The sequence below is a fragment of the Hippocampus guttulatus genome, chromosome 5 (assembly GCF_054856545.1).
Source record: "Hippocampus guttulatus isolate MCC_2025c chromosome 5, RoL_Hgut_1.0, whole genome shotgun sequence".
Taxonomy (NCBI): Eukaryota; Metazoa; Chordata; class Actinopteri; order Syngnathiformes; family Syngnathidae; genus Hippocampus; species Hippocampus guttulatus.
The window spans coordinates 17,328,534-17,343,971 of record NC_141265.1 but is presented as its reverse complement, the minus strand read 5'-3'; the positions used below and the strand labels follow the sequence as shown (position 1 = coordinate 17,343,971).

Below are 15,438 nucleotides of genomic sequence, written 5' to 3'. Positions count from 1 at the left end.
ATGAGAGTAAGCAGTTTCAAGAATGGAGGGACTGATAAATGGATTAATCAGCATGTTTGTATTCATCGTCACGCTTGACAGACACACACGCACTCACACACACACACACACACACACACACACACACACACACACTGAGCACCAGTATTGAGAATATGTTTCAATATCTGCCCTTAGTGCCCTTCTTATTCCAAAACCTAATCTGAACTTTTTTCTCAATGACTACAAAAATCACTGAAATTTATTCATATTTTCATCCCAATTCAAATACCACTACTACTACTACTACTAATAATATATATATATTTTTTTTACTACTGGTATATCACCGTCACTGATCATTGTTGTTTTACCCCTTTGATATTATTTCAAAACGAATAATGGGCTTTGCGATTCTTCTCTTGTGTGCTCAGCTCTGCTAATGTGTGTGATGTGTGCTAGCACACGTATGTTAGCGGTGGTCCACAGTACATGTTCTTGTGCATTAGAACAGTTGCCCGGTTGTGATCGTGGGCACAGTCATGTCCAGTCACCACTTCCGGGCTCCGTAGTTTATGCTAAGTTTGGCAAGGCAAGGAAGCGGGAATCCATCGGTCATCATCACATTAACAACATACACATACGCACGTACACACACACACACACACACACACACACACACACACACACACACACACACACACACCTCTAAATGTGCAGAAGTGATTTTAAAGCATTTCCTCAGGCTGTGGAAATCCATGCGGTAACACTAATTGGTCTCATTTATGACCCGTGGAGGACATACTCGGTTTTCAATTAGGACCGTCCGTCAATTTTTAGATGTGAAATTTGATGTCACTGAAGAGAGACAAATCACTTCAATAAGTCCATCGGGTCAGACGAGAAATGTTTATTCGCCCGTAGCGGGAGGTCATTTAGTGAGGTTTTTGTCAAATTTGAAACTTTGTCACTGAGCCTAGGAGAGCTCAAAATTGTGTTCACGTAAAAATTAGGCACAGTTTGTGAGCAACACAAGCCACTATAAATGAAATGCGCTCACTCGTGGTCATAATATTAGGTACACTTGCATAGTTGAATATAATAAAAGACAAGAGCTGTATCAAAATTTCCATAGAACTCCACTGCGTATTCTTGGCAATCTTTAACATCAATATTAAGAAGCAAAGGCTGACAGCAGGGCCTTTTTTGTACAAAAAGGGTCCTGCTGAAAAGATTTGATCAATCTGGTAGTCAAATGTTGATGACGCTTCAGGAGAGAGTTTCCATGTCAGCACAAATGGCATTCATTTTGATCATGTGACGTCTTGCCTAGCCCCCCCCCCCCCCCCCCATGGTACCAGGACAAACCGATTAAACAAGCTATTAATTGTGAGTACAGTATTTAACTTGCATAAGTCAAGTTTGACTGTTGAAATTACTTCTTCATGCATAAATCAGCATTGTCGAAGTATCCATTCAAAATGGCTGCACCAAATAGACCTCAATCAAAAAAAAAAAACAAAAAAAAGAGAGAAAACACACACACACACACACACACACACACACACACACACACACTACATGTCACACGCATACGGTACATTTTCCACGTCTTTCTCTGAAAATAATAGCTGACCATCACCATCTCTGGCCAGCATGTAACCATCAAAGGCCAGCTTCTATATATTTCTTTCATATTTGCAAGTGCATGTGGTATAAACAACAAGAGAGAACAAAAGATGTCAGCAGGTAGTGGGCCTTAATGGTCAAAACTCAAGAACGGAATAGATGGTCAAAACAATAATTATGATCAAATTCAAAATGATCACAACACAATGATTCTAAAAAGGAAATAAATGCGAGGGACAAACATAGAAAGTGGAAAATAGTATGAACCGTTATTGATGAAGCTGCGCCGTTGCAAATTTTAGTTGTGAATGATGTCATTTCCATCTATAGTTCTCCCGTTCATATGTCAGGTAAGTCCACATTTCACGCTTGGGTGAAGCGCTTTAGCCTTGCAACATGCCGCTTAGCGAAAACACAATGTCAATTACATGCAGAGAAACCTGCGCAAAAGCGTCCACATCTACACCGCCCTCATGCACTATATTGTGATTTTCTTTTTTTAAATCTTTAATTGGAGCCTACCAGTGTAGCTTTTAGTGAAAAATATTGAATCCGAGATTGACAAAACAGCGGTTAACAAACACTATCTTAAAATCCGGCGCCAATTTCAGCAGACTGTATAACAGCGCAGGGGGGTTTTCTTGTGCATCACCACGCGAGCAGAACAAAGGATGTGCACATTGTGAAATCATGCAAATGAATGCAAATCACTCACAGCAAGGAATGGCAAGGGGGGGTAGGTGGGAGGAGGAGTTTGCACATGCAGAGAAGGATGCTAGTGACTTTGTACACAAGGTGTAGGACAAACCTGCTCTATGTCTGAAAAATGTCATCTATATTTCAGCTTTACATCGAGTACTGTAATTGCTCCCAATATTTAATCAAAATACAGTTCACCATGCGATTTAGCTGTCTCCTTCCAGATGCAGAAAATGCTAGAATAATAAAGCTGCCCGCATTGTGCCTGCACGTTAGGATGATGCAAGATGTTGAGCGCACCACCGTCGTCAAATGCGGAGCACAAAAAAAAAAAAAAAACATGATTATTTTTCAACCCAGCGTCCCAAATAAAAACCTGCCTCTATACATTTTTTACCTGACTCGTGTGTATGAATATTTGCAAAACATAAAATAAAATAAAAGATAAAAAATGCAGCCGGCAAAGCTATTTTCATCAATTTAGAATGCGCAGTCTATTTGGGTCTCTAAATGTCTCTTCACATTTATTATAAATAATACACCTGCGTGTTTAAGAGTCACACAACATTGTTGCTCTGTCTAAACTTGTTATAAATGGCACATCGGTCTGTGTAGTGTAACGAAACTCTAGAATTTGGATATTTACCTCAATTGGATCTAATCCTGATAACAACACCATTTGCAATGAAAGGAAGACACTTTTCCTTGAACTGCAACGGCTTCACGGCCACACAAACGACAGCGGATGTTTGGATATCTATTTTGAACACATCATAGGCAGAGAGAGAGAGGCGCTCGCAGACAAGACATTGGCAATTGTGCATAATGATGATAACCTTCTCGCATGTCTAATGGGGTGGATACCGCCGACAGAAGCCGGCTGCTCGGAGCTCCTGCTGTGTGTTGTTCCGCGTACAGGAGGTGTAAACTGTAGCGCTCCATAATGATGCATTAATTGCAGCCCGCGCCATTCGTCAGTTTTGGGCTCCTCACCGAGGCTACTGAAAGGCCCAGGATGCGATCGTTAATCTTCGCAGATTATGCATGACCAGGCCGCGTTGTAGTTTCAAATCAGCTAGCATGAAATTGTACGCGCGGCTTGAGATGCGGGAGAGGAAAAGCGGCAGTTATGCAAAGCTCAAATATTCAAGGGATCTTTAGCGGCACTAATTATGTGAAGACTGTATCCATTTACAATTACGATACTCCACACTAATTCTTTAAAACCTTTTTTTTTTTTTAAATTAGAAGTATTATTATGATTGGACACATTGTTGTGACATTCAACTTCCGCATTTCTCAAGCCAATCAAGGCATTCAAAAAGTCGCATATTTCACCAATTCAGCCATGTTAGGCATGAACTCCCACATTCAAAATATTCCCAGTTCTCCCAGAATTTCACATTTTTCACCCCAACCCCTCCCAAACATTCAAGTTAAAGAGACATGCACTTGCAAAATTTCCCATCAGTCCCATTCAAAACACCTTAGGCACTTTTTTATTTTATTTTATTTTTAAATGGAGTGAGATTTCACATTTTCCACATTTCTTGACCAATTCAAACCATTCCAAGTCTCACATTCTACATCTCAACACTGGAATTCATTACACTGACATTTCAATTCAATGTTAGAATTCCGACAGGCAATGCATTGTCAAGTTGTTTTTGCTTTTTGTGTCAAAGCTATATGCGCACCCCCCCCCCCCCCCCACACACACACACACAAACTGTCCATCTCCCATTTGCTTTTCCAACTTGCCTCTTAATAGAAAGGCACCAAGACGGAGGGGAGGGGAAGTGGATATGAAAATGGAGCGCATGCAGGAATCATAAAAGATGGAAACAAAGGGGCACAGACAGCATACACCGAGAGGGACAGGCAAAAGATGAAGCTCATTTTCCGTGGGCACCCAGTGGCGTCTGCATTGCAGATCGTGGTAATCCCCCCCCAAACCTCACCACCCCCCGCCCAGAATGCATCCCTGAGTTTAAAGGGTGGGATGGGGGGCGGGGGGTGGTTGGACAAGGGATGGGTTTATGCTGTCTCTGCTTTGGTACACTTTGTTTTTTTTCCCCCTCTCCTCCCCTTACTGAAATATATTTTCTGTCTGCATCAAATGTCAAGTTAATTTCCTGGGTGCTATGAGCGATATGTCGTCCCCTTCGCTATGTGTAGCAGGGTGCCGAGCGTGCCACTGTGTGTGTGTGTGTGTGTGTGTGTGTGTGTGTGTGTGTGTGTGTGTGTGTGTGTGTGTGTGTGTGTGTGTGTGTGTGTGTGTGTGTGTGTGTGTGTGTGTGTGGTGGACGGGGGCATGGCAAAGCAGGAGATGAGGGTTGCTGAGGGTAGCTTCGGTACAGTATCTATAAATTGGCTCCCTGTGAAGGGCTGGAAAGGTGTGCATGTAGAACGTGCACATGCATTGATATAGTTGTGTGCGTGTGTGTGTGTGTGTGTGTGTGTGTGTGTGTGTGCTGGCGTGTAAAAATATAATGCAATTATTAATAGATGCTTTTGTCAGTGTTCCTGTTCCCATCTGCCTGTCCTTATTGTGCATTCATATGTTCAGCTCCTTTAAAAGTTCATCTGAATCGAATCCGACACACACACACGCACACACTCACGCACGCACACAAATGAATACTGAGTAATTCAAAACCCTGGTACAAAGCAAAAAGAATCTTTCACAACAATGCAGAGTAGGGAGATTCGCTGTAGCTTTCTCATTAACTGAGCTCCACTTCCGAGTCGCCAACAAGAAGATCTAAAGTTTATTACCAGCAGGCACATACCATATTTAACCACTTTGCCTGGCGATTGATGTCTTTGAGGACGTCCGCCGCGCCTATCTCAGGATGGCTACATTGTAATATTTACTGCCCATATCATCAGGTACATTTGCAAAATTGCTTGATTTCTCAAAGCTTAATCAAAAATATGCCTTTACTTGATTGATATTGATTAAGTGTGTGTGTGTGTGTATACATATGTGTATATATATATATATATACTGTATACACACATATGTATACACATACTGTATGTATACACACACACACACACACACATATACAGTATATATATACATATATATATATATATATATATATATATACTGTATATATATTAGAGAGAGAGAAAGAGAGAGAGAGAGATGTAGTTGTCAGTGTCTGCACTGCATCATTCTGAGAAGTGCTACTTTGATTATGGTTACCTTATTTGCAGAGTGGGATTTTTTTTGGAACAGCAACTAAACAACTAGCTATTGCTACAGTTCTTATCCAAACTTGAACAGATCTCTCTCAACAATATTTTTTCAGTTTTTATTACATTTTCCCAAATTCAACTTTATGATCTTTCCCTTTAAAAAAAAAACAGAATACAAAGGCACTCCGGTTATCTTTTTGTATTATTTCAAATGGGACAATAATGCTAAACCATTACAAACACATATTTGATGCTGAGAGAAAAAAAATCCGTTCGTTCTCCCAATTTAACCCTGGAGAACCCACGGGGTCAAATTTGGCCCCTGTAAATTCTGCTACTCAAATGCTACCCTTAAATCCCAAAGGGTCAAATTTGGCCCTAATCCTAAATTAGGATTAAAGCATTAAATATTTGAAAAAACATATATTTTTGTGTTCAGTGAACATATAACAGTCATTTAATGTAAAATCCATCATTTTCCAAAGAAGAAAAGGGGTCTTGGGTTCTCCAGGGTTAATCTAAAGATGCAGTTATATGCTTTTGATAGCATCTCGAAATATACCATTGGTTCATTTTTTTTTGCCCGTGGCTGTAAATGTGCATAAAAGGCAAGTGTGTTGTAACACGTAAAAATCCTTATTGCAGAGGCGAGGAATATGAATTTGTCACTCATCTTTATGCTGATGTATGCTTCTGCCTCACACACGTCACATCCCATAACCCAGAAAAATTACACCAGTCCCACCTAATTGCGCATATTCATGATGCTGCTTTGCATAGAGCAGCTCGCATATTTCCGCAAGAAGCCACAACCGCTGAGGGATGCGGCTGAGTGAAAGAGCTGTCAATCCACTGATTCACTACGTCTCCGCCACAAGCATCCGTTTGATAACTCTCCCTCCATCCCTCTATCGTTTTTTTTTTTTCACTTCTTTTATATGATCTGAGGCCATCACGCAAGAGAGTTTCCTCTTATTTCGAGCAGTCAGTCACGCTGCCGCTGCCTGCCAGCTTGTTCACATCTAGCGAGGATTTCAAATCAAGAAATGAGCTTTGTCCGAGATCAACGAGGTCATTTGGTTATTTACAGATGCGCCTGACATCGGAATCATCAAAAACAATCAATCCAGACTGGCCCGTTGAATTGTTTGAACTGGATAAAAATGTATCGTTGTAAAATGGTAAACGTCTGGGTCATTTCTGTCACAATAGTCCAAATGGAGTTTGGAAAACGACTCTTAAATCTGAAAATGTGTCCAGCCAGATCATGTTTTGGGGTGTTTCTCAAAGGAACAAATACGTCACGAACACCCTTCAGTGGAATGCAGTTCCACTGGACTAATAAACGTGTTGAATTAAGACCTCTGTGGCAGTGCCCATTAAAACTCAGCATTGTTTCCTCGGTAATGGCAGGTTTGTTTTTGTTTTACGTGTACACCTTCCCTCGTCGCCGGTCATTGAGTGTAGATCTGTTTTCTTTACTTTGCGCTTTTTACTTGATCACTGGGATCGGTTCACAATTTGGTAAAATACGTAAAGTTGTTCAGTCCGCACTTGTTGAGTGTTATTTATTTATTTATTTCTACAAATTATTGACCAATATAAAATGTGGAAAGTGGGGGTGGTGGGGTGTATCCTGAAGAGTGGTGATTTTTTTTTTTTTAGGTATGCGAGGATTCCGCCTGACGCCAGCGATATATAGCAGCGGACCTTCGTGATGATATGTAAATAGATATGCATAATACATGAAGGATGCCCTTTTAATTGCAAACAAGGGAAGTAGTGTTGCTTGAAGCGCACATTGTAGCACATTTGAAAAGCACTTAATCAGACTTGGCCCTGCCGTAACGAAGGAGCACTTTCGTGCTGTGCCGATGCTTCGGGTAAACAGCCATTGTTTCAGTGCGGGCTTGCCAAACATGGCCAACAATGCTACCATTGTCCCGCCAGCTCTCATTAAGACGAGCATCACAGAAGCACTGAAGGGAGGCGGGTGAAAATGGGGCAAGAAGCGGCGTCAAAGTGCGTGTGTGTGTGTGTGTGTGTGTGTGTGTGTGTGTGTGTGTGTGTGTGTGTGTGTGTGTGTGTGTGTGTGTGTGTGTGTGTGTGTGTGTGTGTGTGTGTGTGTGTGTAACTGGCAGAAGCAGAGATGGTAATCGGAGGCACCGAACAAGGGAAGGATGGAGGAAAACGGCGAGATGTTCTCCTCTGATAGTCCACATTTATAGTCTTCTTCCCGCTGTGTCCACGTCCGTCGCGCCGACTCGACGCCGTTCCGTCCTGCGTCCCTCGTTGCAATCTGCATTTGGGATGGGTAGGGATGCTTTGCCAGCCATGCCACCTTTACATCACCTTCTCCCACCAGGTGCAGAAGAGAGGGTGGGGGTGGGGGGCGGAGTGAGGACGAAAAAGAGGCCAGGGTGGGTGGGGGTGATCCAGTGAGCGAGCCAGTGAGGGGAAGAGAGGTGGGGGCGGCAAGAAACAAGACAAAAGAAAAAGATTTCCTTGTTTCCTGCCTTAATGAACACAGGAAAAGAATGTCACAAAAGAATACATTGTCCTGCGGTTCGTAGAAGCAATCAATTAGCAAAAAAAAAAACAACAACCCCAAAACAAAACACATTTTTTGTGTGCGTTTATCGGTTCTGCTCCATTCATGGTTAAATTGAGTGACCCAATGAAGCACCTGGCTTCCACATCATTCCCACATTTAATGCCAGCGGCCGCAACAACTGCTCAGTGATAAACTCCTCAACAATGGTAGTCAGGATCCATGAAGAATATTTACGAGTAAGGCCACACTCATCTGGTACCCGTAGTTGGCTGTCTGTTCATTTTGATTGACACTGTCAGTGAGATATTAGCAATTTGTTTCCTATTGTGGTGTACAACGGCACTGAATCATACTTTTGTGCTGTTTCAGATCATTTGCTTACCTTCCTGACTCGCTTCAAAGAGGCAAAATATTCAGATGATGCAATGCATCGCTACAGACGTGCAAACTGCAACCGCAATCAAAACAACGACATTGACGCTCCGACAATGTCAATCAAAACTGGGCATTATTATTTTATATTTTGGGACAGCACTCCCGTATGGGATTGCATTGAATCCTGAGTGACCAGCGGGCATCTGTTCGACATTCTTACTGGGAAAATGGCTTTTCCTGTCCACCTTTGGGTCATTTGCTCTTCTCACACAGCTGGTATTACAGGTGCAGTCCAGGTAGTCATGCTGGTGGCTTTTGTGTGTGAGCAATACCCAGTGACATGGCCTTTACCGGCCTTCCCTCAGTCTCTCTTAACCATCCCAGCCCCCCGTCGGCCAATTTTTAAAACCACCAAGTCCTGTTCGGCCACGTGCAGGACTCTTTCACAGGACTATATTTATGGATATCGCGTTGATGTTTTGTCAGGTACGTTCATGGCTGCAAAAAATGAGGTACAAGTCAGTGAAGAGTTGTTCCTCAACCTTTGCTTTGATGCCAGGTACCATTATAAGATGGACAATCCTACCAGGATTAGTAGCCATTGCACAAATGGAACTCAATGTCCCATAGCTGACATCATAGTCTTTGTTCGGCTCAAAAATGAACAGTGACTGAATCAACAGCGCGTTGCAAGTTGATCTCAGGCATACGGAATTGCTCTATCCTTAAAAACAGCAACAGTTTCAACCAATTTGCACCCGGATTGTTCGGAGCAGACACACGTATACACCCACAGACAACACACGTAGCCCTGGGAAAGAAGAACACTGGAAGGTTCAAGGTCATTTCAAGTATTCAGCCGCCTTGGGCTCTCCATTGTCAAGGCACCACATCTTTTGCTCTCAAATGCACCCAAAGGCTGCGGCAGGCACAACGCATCGTAGGTAGGCGGGTATTGAAGCCACCGCATCCGGCTAACCCATTCTCGTCCTGCAACAGTACGCTGTCTGTCAGGTGAGACGTACACAAAGAGCTGCGGGTGGTAACCTTCGACAAAAACACTAGTTTAGTTGTTTTACAAATATTGTCAGGGTGCTATTGTGTCGCTTTTTTTTATGCATATCATTGTGCCCGCTTTATGCTCTACAGATTGCCCAGCACTGTTAACCTTTTACTTGACAGGACTATTGTAGGCATTGAATGAGTGCTTATTTTGCTTTCTACTTTGAGAAGAGTTAGACTGCTTCGAAATGGAAGAGACTTTTTTTTTTGTGAGAACCACAGTGAAGGTGAGGCAGGAAGGAGGGAGAGAGGCTAAAAAGGGAGGAGCAGCAGTGGGTGTGATTAGCTCCTTTGTTGGAGGTCTGGTGAGCTTCATTGGCTGCAGAGAATAGCTTCCTAATGAAGCCAGCCAAGCTTGGACCAAACTTTGTGCTGAAGACAAACTAAGTTATGGTGGTCCGGCGGCGCGCTGGAGGCGAGACAACTGATATTCAACGCCTGGACATATGGTCCCCGTAGCGCGGCCTCCCCAAGCCCCATTCTCATGTGTTGGCTCATTTGTGAGTCTGCGTTTGGGTGTATGGAAATATTCATCGTGTGGACTGCTCCATCTTTTTCAGTTTCTTTTCACCCGTTGGAACACAAAGAGAGAGAAAACCAGACAGGGAAGCAGAGGGCAGTGACAGAAAGTAGAGCTCGTTGACGTTTAGTAGAGGCAACAGAAAAGAGAGGGCTGCGGGCTTTGTCTCTCCCAGATGACCCCAATACAGAATCCTCACTGACGTGTCCTGCAAGAGGTGAAGTCAGTGAGTGAATGACACCGCCCTGGCTATGGCAACGATGTGGTTTATTTTCATCGTGAGTGCAGAACATTGACGAGAACAATAAAAAAATTGAGTCGCGTTCACGCGTTTGCGCATTGGAGCAAGCCTAATTGCGGTTTGAGGCTAATTGTTTGGGTCAGGGTGGGAGCGTGGGGGACGGGCGGCTTCCGTGTCTCACCAGCGAAGCACTCGGTAACTGAGCCGGCAAGGGGGAGAATGGGCCCACTTCAGGGCCACACAGCAGGCTCGAGCAACACTTACTTCGACCGGCCAAACTGTCAGCCAGAACAACTTCATTGTGCCCAAAATTGGAGTTGAAAGGAAGGCAGAGACTTGGGGGGAGAGGGGTGTTGGAGGAGGGGGGGGGGGGGTAGGCGTGAGGAAGAGCGAGGGAAGGATGCGGAGACAGAAGACCGAAGAGAGAGGGGGTCTGTGGGAAACTGCGGGACTGGAAAAGAGGGAGTCCCGGAGAAGGTGCGAGTTCTTTTCAGTGAGAAGATTTCCCAGGAGTTCTACACAGGAAAAAGTCACTTCAATGCAAGCTTTCTCAAACATTCTCTGCCCCAAGACCCAAACTAACATCATTCTTGAAGCCCATTTTTACATTCACAGTGTTTTGCCATAACATTGACACATACTGGAGACGCATAAATGAATGATAACTTAAAAATAAACGTGGGTTGAATTATTTACTCAATTTTATTTTGTCAAGTGGCCGCCCACGATTGAATCATCGGGATTGAGATACGTTTTTGAAGGAGATGTATCAGACGCTGAAAAAAAAAAGTGTCTGGATTTATTTTGTGCCACCACTTGAGAAAAATACAATTACGACACACTTTTCAGTGTCATCGAACAAACATTATGTGCCCTGTTGCATCGGAATAAAGCATCTTAAAGCATTTTCAATTGCCCCCTAAACAGAACCAATTTATAGGTCCCAACTCTCAGTTTGTGTTCGGGTTAGTAAATTGGACCCGAGTTAAACAAACTGCAACTTCATCCCAAAAGGTACCAGTTTGCTTTCGAGATGTCAGAGTCAAACGTTAAGAGTACAAAAGAGTGCCGTTGAGGGTGAATTATGTCTCACAATTTTAATTTTGCATAAGCCTCTTGGGATAGTCTGACACGAAACCAATCCGGATAAGACCAAACGTGTTTCACGTCACCTTTGCCGTCGACGTCTCTTCGCCCAATTCAGATTCATATTTCCACTCTTGATAACTGAACGGCAAAAGAAGAAGTTTACTTTGTTTCACTGAGTTTAGGGAGATAAGGAAAGTCTGCTGCATCTCAGTGTACAAGTGTGGGCGAAAGTGTGTGTGTGTGTGTGTGTGTGTGTGTGTGTGTGTGTGTGTGTGTGTGTGTGTGTGCTCACACGTTCGTGTGTGCAGTCTTTTCCTGCCAGCTGCTAGTATATGAATGTAAGTGAAATGCAGAAGTCTATGAGTGTGCGCACGCACGCACGCACGCACTTAGGCACGCATGCACATACACACACGCACACACACACACACACACACACAAACACACGTTTGATCCAGAGAAAGCCCTGCAGCTCCCAGAGACCTAACAAAAGGCCTCCTCTATCCATTGTATGAGCTGTGTGTTTCCCAAGAGAACCCAGCCACAGCCAGAGAAGAGCCCGAGATCGCTTTCCCCTAACATAGCTGGGGTTTTTTTACTCTCTATGGTCCAGCACAAAACTCTCAAAAGAACCAGCCTTCGTATTTTTGAGGTACAAGACACTGAATTTGGGGGGGGGGAGAGAGAGAGAGAGAGAGAGCGGGAGAGAGGAAGAAAAAATGAGAGTGAGCGTCTTGACAGATGAACAGACGCGCCAGAGAGACCGAGAGCAGGCGTTTTTCCAGTGCTTGTGAAAAGGAATATCGAGGGTGTTCTCTGCTATTTTATTTGCACTTAAGTCAGTTCTCTTGTCTTTGCTCATAGATGTACATCCACATGTGGGTGGGAAGGGAAATTTCCTCCTTGTCCTCACCCAGCAACTTTATACTAATTTCTATGCTGAACTCCTGAACCAGACAAGAGCAAATTGCCAGTCACTGCTTCATTAGCAAAGTCTTTGAAAGTTAGCAGAAAGGACCTGTCTGCAGTGCTCCACAATATCAGCAGGCTCAGCTTTCTTTTAACACAGTACTTTTATATAGCATGGATTCAAATTTTAAATAACTGTTTACAAATGAATGTCTCACGATTTTCTCCAGCTGTTTTGGGGAATGATCTCTTGTTTTGTTTTTTTGTTTTTTTTGTGGCCGTGCTCTGCTATGCGCTTTGTTCATGTTTCCATTGGCTCAGTGGCGCTGATGAAGCTTTAGATCTACTTTGCTACGCAATTTGTTTTCTGAAGCGGAGCCATGATTGGTTGTTACCTGAGCCCTTAGCAACTGTGATGTCATTTTCAGTCGACAACACGTGCCAAAATGGCCGCCCCCTGAGATGTACAAAAACGGGTGGGTTTTTTATTGCTCAATTTACATTCCGCAAATGTAATATCAATCAGAATGTCGTTTTTAGACAACTAGGGCTCCATAGAACTTTTTATTATGGTAAAGAAAGTTTTTGGTTTACTTTTTCAGGCTCCACACATTCAATACCAGGTATTTTTTACTCTATTTTTTTTCCAAGTCGTTTGTCTGAAAATGGCTGGTACTGAATATAATAGCAAGCATGTGACATCTTATATCTACTATGCTGCCACCCCCATGCATCCCTGTAGGTATTTGTTATCGCACATGTAGAGAAATGTATTGTGGTCGAATTAAACCAAGGTTTATCTGTAGGGCTCTTTTTCTTCAGCTGGAACGGGGGAATTATGCAAGGTGGACTACAAAACCATTCTTCTGCGAGAAAGCAGGAAAAAAAACCTTCTAGAATATCTGAACTTTATTTGTGGTTATTGAGAGGGTCTTGAAACACGGTTATGAAATCTTAAGACAGTGACCGGTCTGATGCCATTTCCTGTGGTCCTGGCAGCTGCGTTAATCATTGTCAGGGCCCTCAAATAATTTGGACCAAAGCCATTTCGGCTTGGCAGCAGCATCTCTTGACTTTCCCACAGAAATGGAAATTGCAAGTTAAAGAAAAGTCAGAGTTAAAGTTGAGTTTTGTCATGCCTGAGAGGTTCACCATGAACTCACTCGAGCCGCTGAGCCAGTACTTGAAAACAAACATCTTTGGCTGATGCCATCCAATCTCTCCACCGCCATTATCGTCTAAGATATCACCATATGCCCCTTCATGCCCGCACCCACACACCCTCCGAACCAGATTTTGTCCCTCCCCACTGCACACTCCTTCGAGGTAAAGCTCGTGTGTTGAGGATGGGAGTGAATGTAAGCCATTGTTGTGGTGTAACTGAACTCTCCAGCCATTTGTTTGATCCTGATTCGGGACGGATTTTTTTTTTTAACCACCTCATCAGCTGAGAAGGCAAGACAATTGTCTCTATTTGGAGAGATTTCCGTTCGTGTACTCTGATATAATATATAATAATAATAACAATAATAATAGTAATAATAATAATATTCAGTTGTTTCATGCAGATTCTTTGGCAGCTGAGTCAGACTTCTATGTGCCATTTGGTATTATGGTCTTATTTTGCAGCATTTATAGTCTTCACTGGGCACTATGTGCATGCAAATATCCACACCCCATTTTGGTGGTGTGGCTTGAAATGTCAGCTCTCTTCCCAAAGAGGGAAAGATAAAGAATATAAGGCGGGGGGTTGTGGAAAGATGTTTTGGAGGAAGCTTTTTTTGTGTGTGTGTGTATGCGCGCACGCACACACACACAAACACACACGCCCATCTGTGCCACCGACTCATTTCGGAGGTGAGAAACCGTACCGTCGGTTTCATAAGAATAATTGACACTTCAAGTTAGCCTTCCAATCAAAGGGGATTATTTCTCCTCCAGCATATGTGCAGCGAGTGAGCACTGCCATACTGGAGAATATGAAAGGGAGGGCAAAGAGGAGGTAAGGAGGGGACACATCATAAACGCTTAACCCTTTCATTCCTCCATCTCAGAGTAGAGGAATTGATGTCCCTTTTTAGTGCGCATACCGTATAACTCCACATACACTCGCAGTAGCTTTTGGAAGAAAGTCAAAGCTACAGCCCAGTAGAGGAAATTGGGTTCCGCTAACTTTCTACTCTTGGGATGATGTAATGTGCACATTTACGTGTGAATGTGCACTTCCTTTAGTGGCAGTGAATGCAGGCTTTGAGGTGCCTGTGTGTGTGTGTGTGTGTGTGTGTGTGTGTGTGTGTGTGTGTGTGTGTGTGTGTGTGTGTGTGTGTGTGTGTGTGTGTGTGTGTGTGTGTGTGTGTGTGTGTGTCCACATAAACCATTAAAGCAAGTGCGATGTTGAATTATTGATAATAGCTAATGAAAAGGATCAGTTCAGGATGAACTATGGGCTTAACCAAAGCCCCGAGGCTAACACACCACCACCCCCTCCCCAAAGCCGCACAGACGCACACATACACACTTTTTACGTTCTCAAACGTCTACCTTGGCTTGTTTTGGAAAGAAATTGTCCTACTACTTCTTTTCTCACTCTCTCCCACTCGCCATTGTATCGTTCTCCCAGCCGTAGAGAACACCTACATTCCGAAAACATGTTGGTCTCGTATTCACTTGCAAAGTGAGCAAGTCAACCAGCTGAGCAGAGAACAGTTGTGATGCTAAGCCACATTTCAGGGAGAATAGGGATTCAGTATTGGGGGGAAGGGGTAGAGAATGCTGGGTAAAGAGGTTTGGGAGGGGGGGGGGCAGGAGAATCGGCGCCAGCCCCTCTGAGGCGCTCAGCAGCATCCCCCCGCTCTTCGGATGGTGGATGTGTCTAGATGTCTCCATGACAACACGACTGTATGCCAGGGACGTACCACAGTAACGTGTTCAAGTAGAGTTGGCGCTCGGGGGGGGGGGGGGGGTTGCCCTTTTTTTTCTTTTTTTATATCTATGTGTGCGTGCAGATGCATTGAGGCCCACAAACTCAATCACATTAATATTCACTCAGCCTGGCTGGAAAGCTGCTGCAGCCTAAATCCGTTTGCTGAAAGGGCCCATCATACATCATTTGACTCGGCGGCTTAACATTTACTCACATTATGCGACTAATATGAGTAGTTAGAATCAGAGTCA

The 15,438-nt window shown here is 43.6% G+C and overlaps 1 long non-coding RNA gene across 1 annotated transcript in view; it reads left to right on the top strand.

Annotated features, from left to right (window-relative positions):
* LOC147205295 (uncharacterized) overlaps window positions 1-15,438 on the top strand; it is a 33,983-nt gene that overhangs the window by 11,842 nt on the left and 6,703 nt on the right. The window lies entirely within an intron of this gene.